This window comes from Eriocheir sinensis, unplaced genomic scaffold, assembly GCF_024679095.1.
Source record: "Eriocheir sinensis breed Jianghai 21 unplaced genomic scaffold, ASM2467909v1 Scaffold379, whole genome shotgun sequence".
Taxonomy (NCBI): Eukaryota; Metazoa; Arthropoda; class Malacostraca; order Decapoda; family Varunidae; genus Eriocheir; species Eriocheir sinensis.
The window spans coordinates 352,469-366,921 of record NW_026111697.1 but is presented as its reverse complement, the minus strand read 5'-3'; the positions used below and the strand labels follow the sequence as shown (position 1 = coordinate 366,921).

At 42.7% G+C, this 14,453-nt stretch overlaps 1 long non-coding RNA gene across 1 annotated transcript; it reads left to right on the top strand.

Annotated features, from left to right (window-relative positions):
- Positions 1–1,628: 1,628 nt before the first annotated feature.
- LOC126991997 (uncharacterized) lies at positions 1,629–12,450 on the top strand. Its single transcript, XR_007746026.1, has 4 exons — positions 1,629–1,898; positions 8,613–9,139; positions 9,413–9,706; positions 10,132–12,450. It is a non-coding gene; the product is annotated as an uncharacterized LOC126991997 (long non-coding RNA).
- The last annotated feature ends 2,003 nt before the right edge of the window (positions 12,451–14,453 follow it).

Sequence of the window (14,453 nt, the reverse complement as noted above, 5' to 3'; positions counted from 1 at the left end):
CCTTTCCTTCTCTTGCCTTCCCTTCACCTCTCATCCCCTTCGTCTCCTTGCCTTGCCTTCCCATCGCTTTCCTTCCCTTCCCAATCCCATATTTTCCTTCCTTTCGCTTCCTATTCCATCCCATACTTTCCTTCCCTTCCCATTCCATAATTCCATTCCATCCTATACTTTATATCCCTACCAGTCTCATCCCATCCCATCCTATCCCTTCCCTTTTCTTTCCTTTCATTGCCTTCTTTTCCCTTCCCTTTCCTTTTCTACCTCTTTCCTTTCCTTCCTTTCTCTTCCCATCCCATACCACCCTTTCCTTTCCTTTCCTTTAGTTTTGTTTCGTTTCCTTCCTCTTCCCTTCCCATCCCATCCCATGCTTCCTTTCCCTTCCCTTCCTGTAATTTCGTTTCCTTTCCTAACATTCCCTTCCCTTACCTTCCCATTCCGTTCCTTCGCTTACTCTCCCATCTTTTCCCTTCCCTTCCCTTTCGTTTCTCTTCCGTTCTTTTCCCTGTAAACACTGAATCAGTAGCTCGAGGAATCCAGTTATCTTTCGTTTGAACATGTCAGTGATCAGTAAAAGTAATGTTTTTTTCTTTAAATTGACGGTATGCCACTTCCTTATGATCACAGGTAGGTTGACTAATTGATGCATACACACTTGGGTAGAACGATGGACAAGTAAACGAACCTTCGATACCCAGAAAGGAGCTTCGAAAGTGAAGATCCGCCGTTAGTGACCCACATGCCTTTAGACGGTGAGGGTGTGCCGCTGTCTCTCATTAGTATTGTTGCATTTTCACGCTCATTTCACTCACTAATCACCTGTCACGTCTACCAGGTAACTTGTAACCCATTGACTTTATTGTGAGAGTGGAAGGAAGGCCGAGTGAGACTGGAAAAGCGTTTAAAATTGACAAGAATTGCGACCTGCGAGAGGAAGAGAGTGGATGGGAGGTATAGGAAGAAATGGCGAATCTCATTTTTAGTTATTTTTCCGTGTGTTTACGTGTTTTACGGCGCGTGTTTGTGGCCCACGGGTGTCTTTGGGTACAGGAACACATCTCACTGCCCCTGAGTACCCGGTAACAGCCTGGCATTGAGATAAAGACGAAGGCCCGTACCTACAAAGCAATCCTAGGGTTGGCTCCTGCGGGTCCTTTCCTCCCCTCTGCTCTTCTTCTTCTTCTTTTGACCTGTAACGCTTTGTATCGCTTCTTAGGTCCTCCTCCTCGTTCCTCCCTTCTTATTCACACATCTTCCTTTTCAATGTTACGTAATTTTCTAAACTGAAATAAAGTCACATATCTTCTATTCAGACATTCTGCCACATAGTTCCAAAACCTCTCTTCCCCTCATATGTCAGCTCTAGGTAACGTAGGAGAGGAAAAAATAGGCGTTGGGGGACTGTGGCAGAAGGGAAGGGAAGGATAAGGAAGGAAAGGGAAGGGAAGGAAAGGGAAAGGAAAGGAAGCAATAGGAAGGGATGGGATAGGAAAGGAAGAGGAAGGAAACAAAACGAAACTAAAGGAGGGGAGGAATTAATGGACCAGCGGGAGCCAACGCCAAAATGGACTCGCCAATCTAGGGCCTATATGATCAAATTTAGTTAACTTATGAAATGGGTTTGGCCTAGGATACGGCCTAGGAGCGGGAGGTGCGGCCTAGGAACTCCTAAGTGCAAGCATGCAATGGCCGACCTCCAGCAGCACCGCAGACGCCAGCCCAAGAATTATCGCCCCCAGAAAGATGCTCTTGAAGAATACGACGACGACGAACTCATCAGAAGGTTTCGCCTGGACCGTGCGGGAATTCTTTTTGTCACCGAGATGGTGCGAGACGTCCTGCAGAGCCCCACGAGGAGGAGCCATGCCCTCACGCCAGAGATGAGTCTTGATTCTCCTCAGGTGAGTAATTTGGTAGAGGTGGCTAAGGTTTCGTAAATATTATCCCTGCACTGCATTCAGGGACCAGAAAGAAATCCATGATGTAAGAATTGACTTTGTTAGAGGTGGCTAAGGTTTTGTAAATATTATCCAGTATTTTAAATGAGTCTTCCTTGTGAGATACAATTATAATCATTGGTATTGGGTAATGAGGACACAGCGGGTGGGGTTTGATAATAATTAGGGGCATGTATTTTTACCCCAAGACCCCAGTGTGCATGAGATGTCTTTTATTGTAGTCCAATGTTACCCCAGTGAATATGAAACCCTTCTGTTCCCTAATGAAAGGTTACAGCGCAGGTCACCCTCAAGCTGTTTGTTGTGTGTGCTCAAAGTACTCCACATAAGGCACAGAAGAGCCCCTCAAAGTGAGATGGGTCTAGTTCTGGAATAACACCCATAAATTGATCCTTCAAAGTGTGATGCAAATGTTTATGGAATAATACCTATGATGCATCCTTCCAAGTGAGATGGATGTATTTCTGGAATAACACCCACAAACTGATAGTACAATAGACCCACATAAGTCAGACTGATTGGGGGGAAGACTGACCCCAGACAACCAAAAATTCAAGTTATGGAAAGTTCAAAATACTGTGCCTACGGTAGTTATTTTTTGTCACTCCGTATCACTAAAAATCATCATACAGTGCAGTATTATGTGCAAATTATGGCACACATGAAACGTAACAAGTTATTTAGTAAAGTGCAGTTTGGCTTCATATCTGGTTAGGGCTTCGTGGTGCAGTGGTTAGCACACTCGGCTCACAACTGAGAGAGCCTGGGTTCGATTCCCGGGCGGATTGGAAAAAATTGGGCGGCTTTTCCAATACCCTACACCCCTGTCCACCCAGCAGTGAATGGGTACCAGGTATTAATCAGGGGTTGTGTCCCGTCTCCTGGGATCTGTTCCCTTCTCCTATAACTCCTTCCCCCTCCTGTCTCTCTCCGGCATATGACCACAGATGTTGCGCCGACTAAATGAAGCTTTTCAACTTTCATATCTGGTCGCTCTACGGTGCTACAGCTCATCAAGGTGTTAGACAGATGGACAGAGGCAATAGACAGAGGCCAGGCTGTTGATGTAGTTTATTGTGATTTTATGAAGGCCTTTGACAGAGTACCACATAATAGACTTATCAAAAAATTGTCCCTATGGAATTGAAGGCCAGTACACTACTTGGATAAAGCATTTTTTACTGAACAGGAAGCAGCGAGCTGTCGTTAATAGAAAAATGTCAGGCTGGAAAGAGGTCACTAGTGGTGTGCCGCAAGGCTCTATTCTTGGTCCTTTGCTTTTTGTTTTGTTTATAAATGACCTCCCTGATTGTGTGAAAAATGGTCGTGAAATGTATTTGTATGCTGATGACACCAAGATTTTTAAGACTATCAATGATGTGGATGACTGTTGAAAGCTCCAAGACGATCTGAAAGGAGTTATGAAATGGACCGAAGAGTGGCAACTTCATTTTCATCCAGAAAAATGCAAACAAATGATGATTGGGAGAACTCATGTAGAGGAGCAAGTGTATGCCATGAACAAAATATTAACTAAGACTGAAAAAGAGAAAGATATAGGTGTGGTAATTGACAATAAGTTAAGTTTTTCTGATCATGTGGCTGAAAAGGTTAAAAAGGCAAATAGAATAGTGGGCATTATAAGAACATTTGTTTATCTAGATCTGGATATGTTTAAGACCTTGTATACGGCCCTTGTCAGACCACATCTTGAATACGCCAACCAGATATTGTGTCCATACTTGGTCAAAGACATTGACATAATAGAAAATGTTCAAAGAGCCACCAAGCTAGTGCCGGAAATAAAGGATTTGACCTATGAGGAACGACTGAGGAAACTGGATTTACCCACTCTGCCATATCAAAGATCTCGAGAGGACATGATAGAAACATTTAAAATGTTGGGTGGAAAGTATGACGAAGATTGTACGGAAGGACTGTTTACGATGCGAGAGAGTGACACAAGAGGAAACACTAGAAAGATATTCAAGAACCGTGCACGACTAAACATCAGAAAATATGCATTCCCCAACAGAGTTGTAAACAGCTGGAGTAGTATGCCAGAGAGTGTGATTAGTTCAGGAACAGTGGAAACATTTGAGAGAAAATTAGATAAGTTTTGGAAAAATTAAGAACAGAAATTTAGCTATAAAGCTCCGCTAGTGTCCATCACCACATATGACCACAACATAAAATAAGTTATGGCCAATGAACTGGAATTACAGGCATAAGCCTCTTCCAGAACTTCATCTGTGAGTATCTGTGAGTAATGGTAGTGAGTGAGTCGTGGTTAAGGGCGGATATGTGTCGCGTTTAGCTCACACGAAAACTCCTGCGTCGACATGGCTGGCAGGGTGTAAGGGATCTGTGCTACATATGTGAGGATTTCACCGGCGAGAAGTGGATTGGATGCTGTTTGTGTCTTAGGTGGTGTCATGTGGAGTGTGCTACTTTGGCTGGAATCAAATAGGATAGTATACCTAAAATATATTGGATATGCACCCCATGCCTCCATAAAGCATCTCTGGCTACCAGCAATGTGGAAAAATTGGATGAATTCAAGCAAGAACTATCTAAAGAAATATCTGTGGTTAAGAATGAGATTGAATCAAGGGCTGAGAAGGTGCAGGAGGAGCTGGGATCAGTTGTTGACGCGCTGCGTGCTGAAAATGCAAAATCCAGTTGGGTTGAGGTGGTGAAGAGAGGCAGGAAAGTGAAGGAGAATCTCCTAGTTGTGAAAGCTTCTAACCAGGAAAAGAAGGCAACAGATATGAAGGATGAAGTTTTCCAGGCATTGAATGGCATTCAAATAACTCATTGAAGATTCACAAATGGAGGTAATACTGTCATGAACTTGATAATGAGAACACAATGGCTGAGGCAACTCAAAAATTGGAGTTTGTTGAGCAAATTAGTACCACGAGTGTTGGAAAGATGAAACCAAAGATCATGATATGCAATATGCATAAAGAGGAGACCAAGAAAAAAATAAGGAAGACCATTTTGGACCACAATGAGTTCTTACACACAATTCAGGGTGTTGAGAATAAGATTGAGCTGATTTTTAGTAAGCCTGCAGCTGGCGGTACGATGCACTACATTTTGAGGTGCGACCCAACTGTGAAAGAGCTGATTTACAAGAATCATGACAGGTTGAAATTAGAATGGGGAATATACACAGTGATGGACAGATACCATGCAGTTATATACTATCATTGTCAGAGATACGGCCATCTTGAGGCCAACTGCTCTGCCAAGAACAGTGGAGACCCCAAAGTGTTACAAATACACTGGCGATCATAAATCAGAGGATTGCTCTATGGCTGAGAAGAAATGCATAAATTGTATGAGGTACAAGAAGCCTGAAATCTATCACTCAGCGAATGAAAGAATTCGTAACAACTGATCATGGCTATTAATTAGTGTTTGTACTTAGAGATAAATTGTGTGTGATAAGTGTTAAGTGAATTGGAAATAATCATTGGGTATTTAATTGTGATACTATTAAGAAAATATCAGACATGAAAACTAAACCAATGGATATTTGTGATACCAGAAAAAGGAAAAATATTGTGTTTAGTATGAACCATCAGTAAGCTGTTTATGAAATACATTAAGACACTCACCACGACGTTTGCGAATAAGTGCATCGAGGATTATTATTGAGGCTAACATTGTAATTGTTGACGGCCCTCGTAGAGCGCTGCACTAGCAGTGGGGCGGGGCTTGAAACCTCATCAACAGTAAACCATAAACGGTAAACCCTGCTGAAGTTAAACTAATTGGGGGAAGACCAATCTGAGATAACTGAAAATCTAAGTTATCCAAAGTTCAAAATACTGTGCCTTCGGTAGTTATTTTTGTCACCCTTGTATCACTAATAAATATTATTGTACAGTACAGTAAACCCGATGAAACTTGAATGCTTGATAAACATGCTGAAAGAAATCTGGGTAGATGGTAAAGACGTGAGACTAATTGCCAACTTGTGTTGGGACCAAAAGGCGGCGGTGAGAGTTGGCGGGGAGAAGACAGACTGGATACAGATAAGAAGAGGAGTCAGACAGGGGTGTGTCCTGTCGCCAGACTTGTTTTCTCTATACGGTCAATGAGTGATAGAAGATTTGGAAGATATGGATGGAATTTTAATTGGAGGTAGAAATGTTAATAATATAAGGTAGGCTATGCAGATGACACTGTGCTTTTGGCTAACTCACAAGAGAAATTACAAGCACTGGTGAACAGGATACAGGAGAGTTGTGAGAGAAAAGGGCTAAAAATCAATGCCAGTAAAACAGAGGCTGTGGTGGTTACATAGAAAAAGCAGAGAGTGCGAGTGTGGATTCGGATTGGGGAAAGGCTTATTGGTCCATCCAGTGTCCTGGGGCAGAACAAGACACTCACCGCCTTTCTGATGGTATCTTGCTGAGGCAGAGTGATGGTTTCAAAAGTATTTTACAACATGAAGCACATGTTGTTCTATGTTGCCAATTTCCAAACCATGAGCCAATACATTTAGAATGTGTGCAACCATGGGTTAGCAACTTCAGTTCATTTGCTTGTTGTAACTGTTTTCTCATCTTGTTGACATTGGCTGCATTAGATGCTTAAGTCTGTCCTCATATAGCAAATTTCTCACCCCTTATATCTTTTTTTTTATCCCTCCATGGTCTAGTGGTTAGCGTGCCTTGCTACGAACCCGTGCCCCGGGTTTAAATCCCGACCTGGGCAGTCAGCGTGCCACTCACCCAGCTGCTCATCCTCCCTTTCGGGCTGGTCGATAAATGGGTACCTGGGGAAACCTGGGAAAGGTAAACTGATAACCCGGATGTCACGCTGACCCTGTCCTGGGGTGATGGGTTCTTCCCACCAATGGCTCAAGGGCCAGTGCCACAGAGATGAGCACTGCGGCCACACTCAGCTGTAGCGTATGCCCCCATCTTTACTCTTTTGGTTGGTCCCAGCCAATTGGTAGTGCAGGCAACTGTTATATAGTGCTGCCCCCTCCCCCCAAGCTTCACTTGGTCCTCCTGAGAGAGTTTCGCTGGAGTCCAGTTGATGGGCAATCATGAGGACAGCATGTGGGTAGTCTTGGGCCCTTCCAAACACTCAAATGAACTAAAGAAAAGCTATTAAAAGGGACAAAAAACACCAACTTTAGGAAGTGTCAGTAAAGGAAATATTTGCAATATATTCCCTTATTTCTCAAAGAATCACTTCACATGCATACATGGATCATCCACAGCCTTTTCTGATACTTTCATTGGAAGCTGCATTCATCTTTCTTTGTGCAATTTCAGTGAGGACATGTCCAAAACATGACATGATCTGGTTAGACTGTTAAGAGACTAGAGAGAGTTGTGGTGTGGTGCTGGCCAGTGGCTGGCTGGCTGCGGCTGGTCAGTCTTAGGACTGCCTCAAACAGCCAGCCAGGTTACTTATCATGATGGAATATGATACAAGAATACTCCAACAAGTGTTTGAAACTAATGTAGAGAATATAGAGGTTTACATTCATTTAATTATTTTCATTAATAATAATAATAAAAAAAAATCGATTTAAATGAAAAAATCTGATTTAGCTAAATAAAAAAAAAATGTTATTTTTGATTTAAAAAAAAATCAACAACCCTGCCTTTGGAGCATGATTAGTGAAGACGGAGGAAGTGAGAAGGAAATAGGCAGGAGAATATGTATAGCAAAGACGGCATTCAGAAATATGAGGAAACTGTTGAATAATTTGAGTATGAATATGGAGATGTGATTGAGATTACTAAAATGTTTTGTATGGCCAACTTTACTATATGGTTGCAAAACATGGACAATTAAAATAAATACAAAGAAAAGGATAGAAGCAGCAGAAATGTGGTTTTTAAGGAGAATGTTGAGAATTCCCTGGACAGATAGAGTAACAAACCAGGAAGTTCTGTGAAGAGCACCAGTAGATAGGCAATTGATGAAAAGTATAAGAAGGTGACAACTGAAGTTTCTGGGTCATGTGCTGAGAAGGAGAGGACTAGAAAGTGACTGCTTGCTTGGAAGACTGGAAGGAAGAAGAGCAAGAGGACGTCAAGGAATTAAATTTATGGATAGCCTGCTACAAGGCATGGATGGAAGACACAGTGTGGCAGAAGTTGTGAGAATGGCTGATGATAGGGAGAGATGGAGGTCCATGATCACCATCACAAAACTGGCACCTCGGTAAAAAACAGTAAACCCAGCGTAAGTCAAGCTAATTTGGGGAAGACCAATCCGAGATAACCTAAAATCCTAGTTATCATAAGTTAAAAATCCCATGCAGATGGTAGTTATTTTGGTCACCCCATACACTTACAAAACATACGAGATATACAAAATTTGGCTTATAACAAAGTGACTTAGGGAGGGTTTACTGTAATGAAGTTGGGATTTATTTCTGTTTATTGCATTTTGGCAGTGGGACGAAGGTCAGGTTAGCTTAGGTTAGATTTAGTTGGTAGGTCAGGTCAAGTTAGGTTAATGAGTTGTTGATTGTGGTCATTGTCAATTACCATTATCTAGTGTCAATAGGTCTGTTTCATTTTTGTTGTTTGGTAGTCAAAGTACTGTAGGTGGTTAGTTTGGTTGAACTGAGCTGGGTCATCACTTATCACACAGTAAATTTTTTTCCTGTTTCAGGTATTTGGCAACAGGCAAAATGCAACTCTGCAGCAGTGAAGAGCTGGACCATCACAGCAGACAGTTAGCAGAGTTATCTCTGAAACACTGGCAGCCTTCAACACACCACACATCATGAGAAGATATCTTACATTCCCAACAGAGAATGAAGTGATGCAACAGAACAAAGCAGAATTTATGGAAATTGCAAACTTTCCGGGTCTGGTGGGTGTGATAGACTGCACTCACATAAGAATAACTGCACCAAAAGAGTTTCCAGACGAGTATATCAACTGGAAGGGATATCACAGCATCAATGTACAGATTGTCTTCAATGCAAGATGTGAAGTCATCAGCTGTTTGGCTAAGTGGCCAGGATCCGTACGTGATTCAGGGATCCTCAATGAAAGTGGGCTTAAGCAGTGTTTTGACGCTGGTATAATCCCACGTGGATGCTCACTGCTAGGAGACCATGGGTATCCCTGTAAACCTTGGCTGCTGACACCTTATCTTAATCCCCAGCCAGGACCACAAGCAAATTACAATATGTAAGTTTACACACACTTGCTTGCTATGCAGAATCAGCATAATTGTGGGGATGTTGCAAGGTAAAGCAGGGATAGCGTAACTGTGCACTCCATGGCTTGGGTATGATTTCATTATCTCATTAATATTTTGGGGGGTTGGGGAACAGGTAACTGCAAGTGTTGATTGAAACAGTTCAGTGTAGGATATATGCTTTGACCAGACAAAAGTGTCACTTAGAAATGTTTGAGTATCCTAATAACCTTACAATGTGGCTTCCATTTCTTTAATTACAGAGCACACTCAAAGACCAGGAATGTTGTGGAGAGGGGAATTGACCAGCTGAAACGAAGATTTCCAGTCCTCCACACTGAAATAAGGGTCAGTCCACCACTGAAGGTGTGCCAGATTGTCTATGTATGTGCAGTGCTGCACAACATTTGCAAGAGGCGCAATGTTCCTCTTGATGATGAGCATCTGGATAATCAAAATGCTGTCCCAGATCATGATGTTGGGGCAATAGCACCAGCAGCTTGGGGACAAGACAATGCACGAACCTTCAGGGACCACTTTGCTGCAACTCACTTCAGGTACTTTGTTCATTTAATATTCACTGATGTCACTAACTTTTTCACACTCAAACTTTTTCAGTTAATCAATTACCATGATCAAAGTTTTTCACCCTTGAAATGTATTGTCATTATACGCCATTTGTCTTCATTGTATCTTTATACCTACACCATCATGTCAAGCAAAAATTACCATTATCAATAATACTAAGGAAGTCTTCATAATTTTTATATTTATTCAATAAATAACAAGTTTCTTACTATTATATATGTTTTATCTTACAACATAACATTATATTATAAAATATTAATTACACTAATAATGGACTAATTATTGCACTTTGGTTTTGTTGTTCTTTACCCACATTATTTATTATAACTTCCCAAAATAAATTATTGTTTTCATCATTACAAATGAATGTCATGTCCCTGTTTTCTTTATCCAGACTGCAGTAATGTTCAAAAGACATTGAAGACAGAGCTTCCAGGTCGTCCCAGAACACTGATGCTTGGGCTCTTCTAGCGTTGCCCTCCCGGCAGCAACAAGGCCAGCACCATGGGACTTCTCGGGTGATGGCCCCAACACAATGCAGGTGTCATCAGAGCTGTGACAGAGAGATAAAAATGTTGAGTGTCTTATTATGGCTATCTGTGATGTGTTAGTTAATAGATTCTGCACCTTTCTAGTCACAAATTTTGCTAGTCCCTCTAACCACTATTTGGTACTTGTCTGAATGTAAGGCAAAACTCTGACCCTACACTGAGTGCTGGAAATCTCGCATGCCTGCAATGCTCATCGATTGAAAGATGCCCACTTTTCCTTATTCTTACTCTAGCTTTCTTATTTGCACCCCTCACTCCACCTCCTCCTCCTTTTCTTCACCTTTGCCACTCTGCCACATCAGTCCCAACTCATCTCTCTCTTTGTCTCGTCATTCATTAACTTTTGAATGCATTTCAGAATATCTGTATAGATTTAATTCTCTTAAGATGATAATAGTGGTATGCATACTACAACACACAACAATGAAGATCTACAGTTTCACCCTTAAGAGGAGTTGCTTGAACAGCCATAACCACCAACGTTAGCAGAATGACATACAGCAGCAGAGAGAGGAATGATGAGGGAGAGAGAGAGAGAGAGAGGTCAGGTAGATTATAGTAACTATGATATGTGTCACTCCCCTTTTTTTCAGTGTGCACCAGTCTCCCCCAATCCTTTGATGGTTGTCCAGCAAATGTTCTGTTATCCATCCCGAGCACTAGCAGGCTTTGCTTTGACTGCTTTTGACTGTGCTTTGAGTGGGTGTCAGGGGTGTTGGTGGCCCGCCTCCTGGAATTAAATCATTTATGTATTAGGGTGTGTGATGTTACATTACTAACAGTGGTCACACCTAAGCTAACACATTCTGACAAATTTCCTGCCGATAAAATGCAGGGTGTTGTGTAACTTACTGTGATTCCAGTTATGTATTATTATTCCAGGGTATGATTGGTATTATCAACATGGGAATATCTCATCCTTTACTCAACCAATTGCTCTTCTGTTGTCATACATTTATTAAACTAACATCTCAGACCTCACAGAAAATTGTAGGAAAGAGTGTAAAGATCAAAACAAGTTTAGATATAGCCATGAAATGTGTGTGGGAGACTGCATGGCCACAGGCGGCCAATGCAACAATGTGTGGAAGCATTCTTATTGGGTTTTTATTGTGGTGAGTTGTGAGTTGTGCCTGCCACAGGACGCTGTGGGTTATTAAGCCACCTAAGGACGTGCGGGTTCCCACAAACATATCACGGCTATTTTAGTATTTGTTTGATCTTTTCACTGTTTCCCAGGAATTCACAGGAGGTTTGAAGATAATAGAATTCATGTATGACTTGTGAAAAGATTAAGTTGGGTAAGTAGGAGGAAATCTGCACGTTAATAATACCAAACTATTTATGCATCTCTGGGCCATCACCGCGGCTGTCCTGACGTACTAAAAGCTACTAAAATGAAAAAACATATAGGTGCTACAAGGACTCTAACTGCTAATATGAACTTCAAGCGTGGGATTTTCTAGCACAGCAGGCTCACCTGGTTGGCCCATCCATTTAACAGCACGACAAGAATATACAGTGGAAAAGGTCAGATGGGCAAAAAAACTGCTGGCAGCCTGCAAGTTGATATCCGGGAAAGCTGCAATGGTGGCTGTACGGACTGGAAGGGTGTGCCATGAGCAGTGTTCGGTACTTGTGTTCAGTCTTGAAAATTATATAGCACATCAGATAAGAGAGTGTGGAAACTATACGTATCAAAGTTTGTTCCTACTTTTACTTTGTCCGGGTAATAGTGGTACAGTAGTAGCAGGTTGGGGAGCGCGTGGTGAGGTGAGGCACAGTCACTGGTCCTTTGATTATATTATTCCTGGGCTGCCTCCTCGACCTTGAAATATATAGAAATCAATGCATAGATGTAGTGTGTTTCACTCTACATTTTCCCGGCAGGTTCGATGGCACCCCGGCACCAAGTGGTCATTGCCGCGCTGTCTGTTCAGTGCCTGTCATAGGTTATGCAGGATGGCCAGTGGTGCCCTTGTTCTGTGGCAACTGCAGCTGGTGAGTTACAACTTTATAAGTTCAAACAAACTCGGCTGACTTAATGAGTGTGACATGACTCTCACCCCAGACAAGCTATAGCTGTTCCATTGACTTACTTCCCTTAACATGACTCCCTCCCCATCCAAGTTAGCTGTTCCATCAGTTACCTCAACATGATACAGCCCCCTCCCAGCCAAGCCAAGTTAGCTGTTCCATCAGTTACCTCAGCATGATACAGCCCCTTCCCTGCCAAGCCATGTTAGCTGTTCCATCAGTTACCTCAGCATGATACAGCCCCTTCCCAGCCAAGCCAAGTTAGCTGTTCCATCAGTTTCCTCAGCATGATACAGCCCCTTCCCAGCCAAGCCAAGTTAGCTGTTCCATCAGTTACCTCAGCATGATACAGCCCCTTCCCAGCCAAGCCAAGTTAGCTGTTCCATCAGTTACCTCAGCATGATACAGCCCCTTCCCAGTCAAGCCAAGTTAGCTGTTCCATCAGTTACCTCAGCATGATATACAGCCCCTTCCCAGTCAAGCCAAGTTAGCTGTTCCATCAGTTACCTCAGCATGATACAGCCCCTTCCCAGTCAAGCCAAGTTAGCTGTTCCATCAGTTACCTCAGCATGATACAGCCCCTTCCCATCCAAGCCAAGTTAGCTGTTCCATCAGTTACCTCAGCATGATACAGCCCCTTCCCAGCCAAGCCAAGTTACCTGTTCCATCAGTTACCTCAGCATGATACAGCCCCTTCCCAGCCAAGCCAAGTTACCTGTTCCATCAGTTACCTCAGCATGATATACAGCTCCTTCCCAGCCAAGCCAAGTTAGCTGTTCCATCAGCTTACCCCACTTTATGGAGACACTCACAAAATTCATGGCTCGAGGAAGTTGATAAATCCTGCCATAAGATAGGTAGGCTACGTAGGATGGTAAGGAGGCCTGCATGGAGACTTGCCTGGAGAAACCCTTGTGTGTCCTAGGGTGGGTGAGGTGACGCACCCCTCAGCCTATGCCCCTGTTGTTTGATTTGTAGAACACATGAGGCCACTTGCCGATGTGAGTAAAACTAACCTTATGTAAAATATATTCCTAAAACACATATCCTAATCTGGTGGATGATCATAATAGGCTGAGTATATAGCCCCCAAAATTAGCAATCTTCGACCTTTACACCCCTGCCCACTGTCCTTCAAAACATCCTTGATTTTCATCCCTGCCCACTGTCCTTCAAAACATCCTTGATTTTCACCCCTGCCCACTGTCCTTCAAAACATCCTTGATTTTCACCCCTGGCCACAGTCCTTCAAAACATCCTTGATTTTCACACCTGGCCACAGTTCTTCAAAACATCCTTGATTTTCACACCTGGCCACTGTCCTTCAAAACATCCTTGATTTTCATACCTGGCCACAGTCCTTCAAAACATCCTTGATTTTCACACCTGGCCACAGTCCTTCAAAACATCCTTGATTTTCATACCTGGCCACAGTCCTTCAAAACATCCTTGATTTTCATACCTGGCCACAGTCCTTCAAAACATCCTTGATTTTCATACCTGGCCACAGTCCTTCAAAACATCCTTGATTTTCACACCTGGCCACTGTCCTTCAAAACATCCTTGATTTTCATACCTGGCCACAGTCCTTCAAAACATCCTTGATTTTCATACCTGGCCACAGTCCTTCAAAACATCCTTGATTTTCACACCTGGCCACAGTCCTTCAAAACATCCTTGATTTTCACACCTGGCCACAGTCCTTCAAAACATCCTTGATTTTCACACCTGGCCACTGTCCTTCAAAACATCCTTGATTTTCATACCTGGCCACAGTCCTTCAAAACATCCTTGATTTTCATACCTGGCCACAGTCCTTCAAAACATCCTTGATTTTCATACCTGGCCACAGTCCTTCAAAACATCCTTGATTTTCATACCTGGCCACAGTCCTTCAAAACATCCTTGATTTTCACACCTGGCCACAGTCCTTCAAAACATCCTTGATTTTCACCCCTGCCCACTGTCCTTCAAAACATCCTTGATTTTCACACCTGGCCACAGTCCTTCAAAACATCCTTAATTTTCACACCTGTCCACAGTCCTTCAAAACATCCTTGATTTTCACACCTGGCCACAGTCCTTCAAAACATCCTTGACCTTCACACCTGGCCACAGTCCTTCAAAA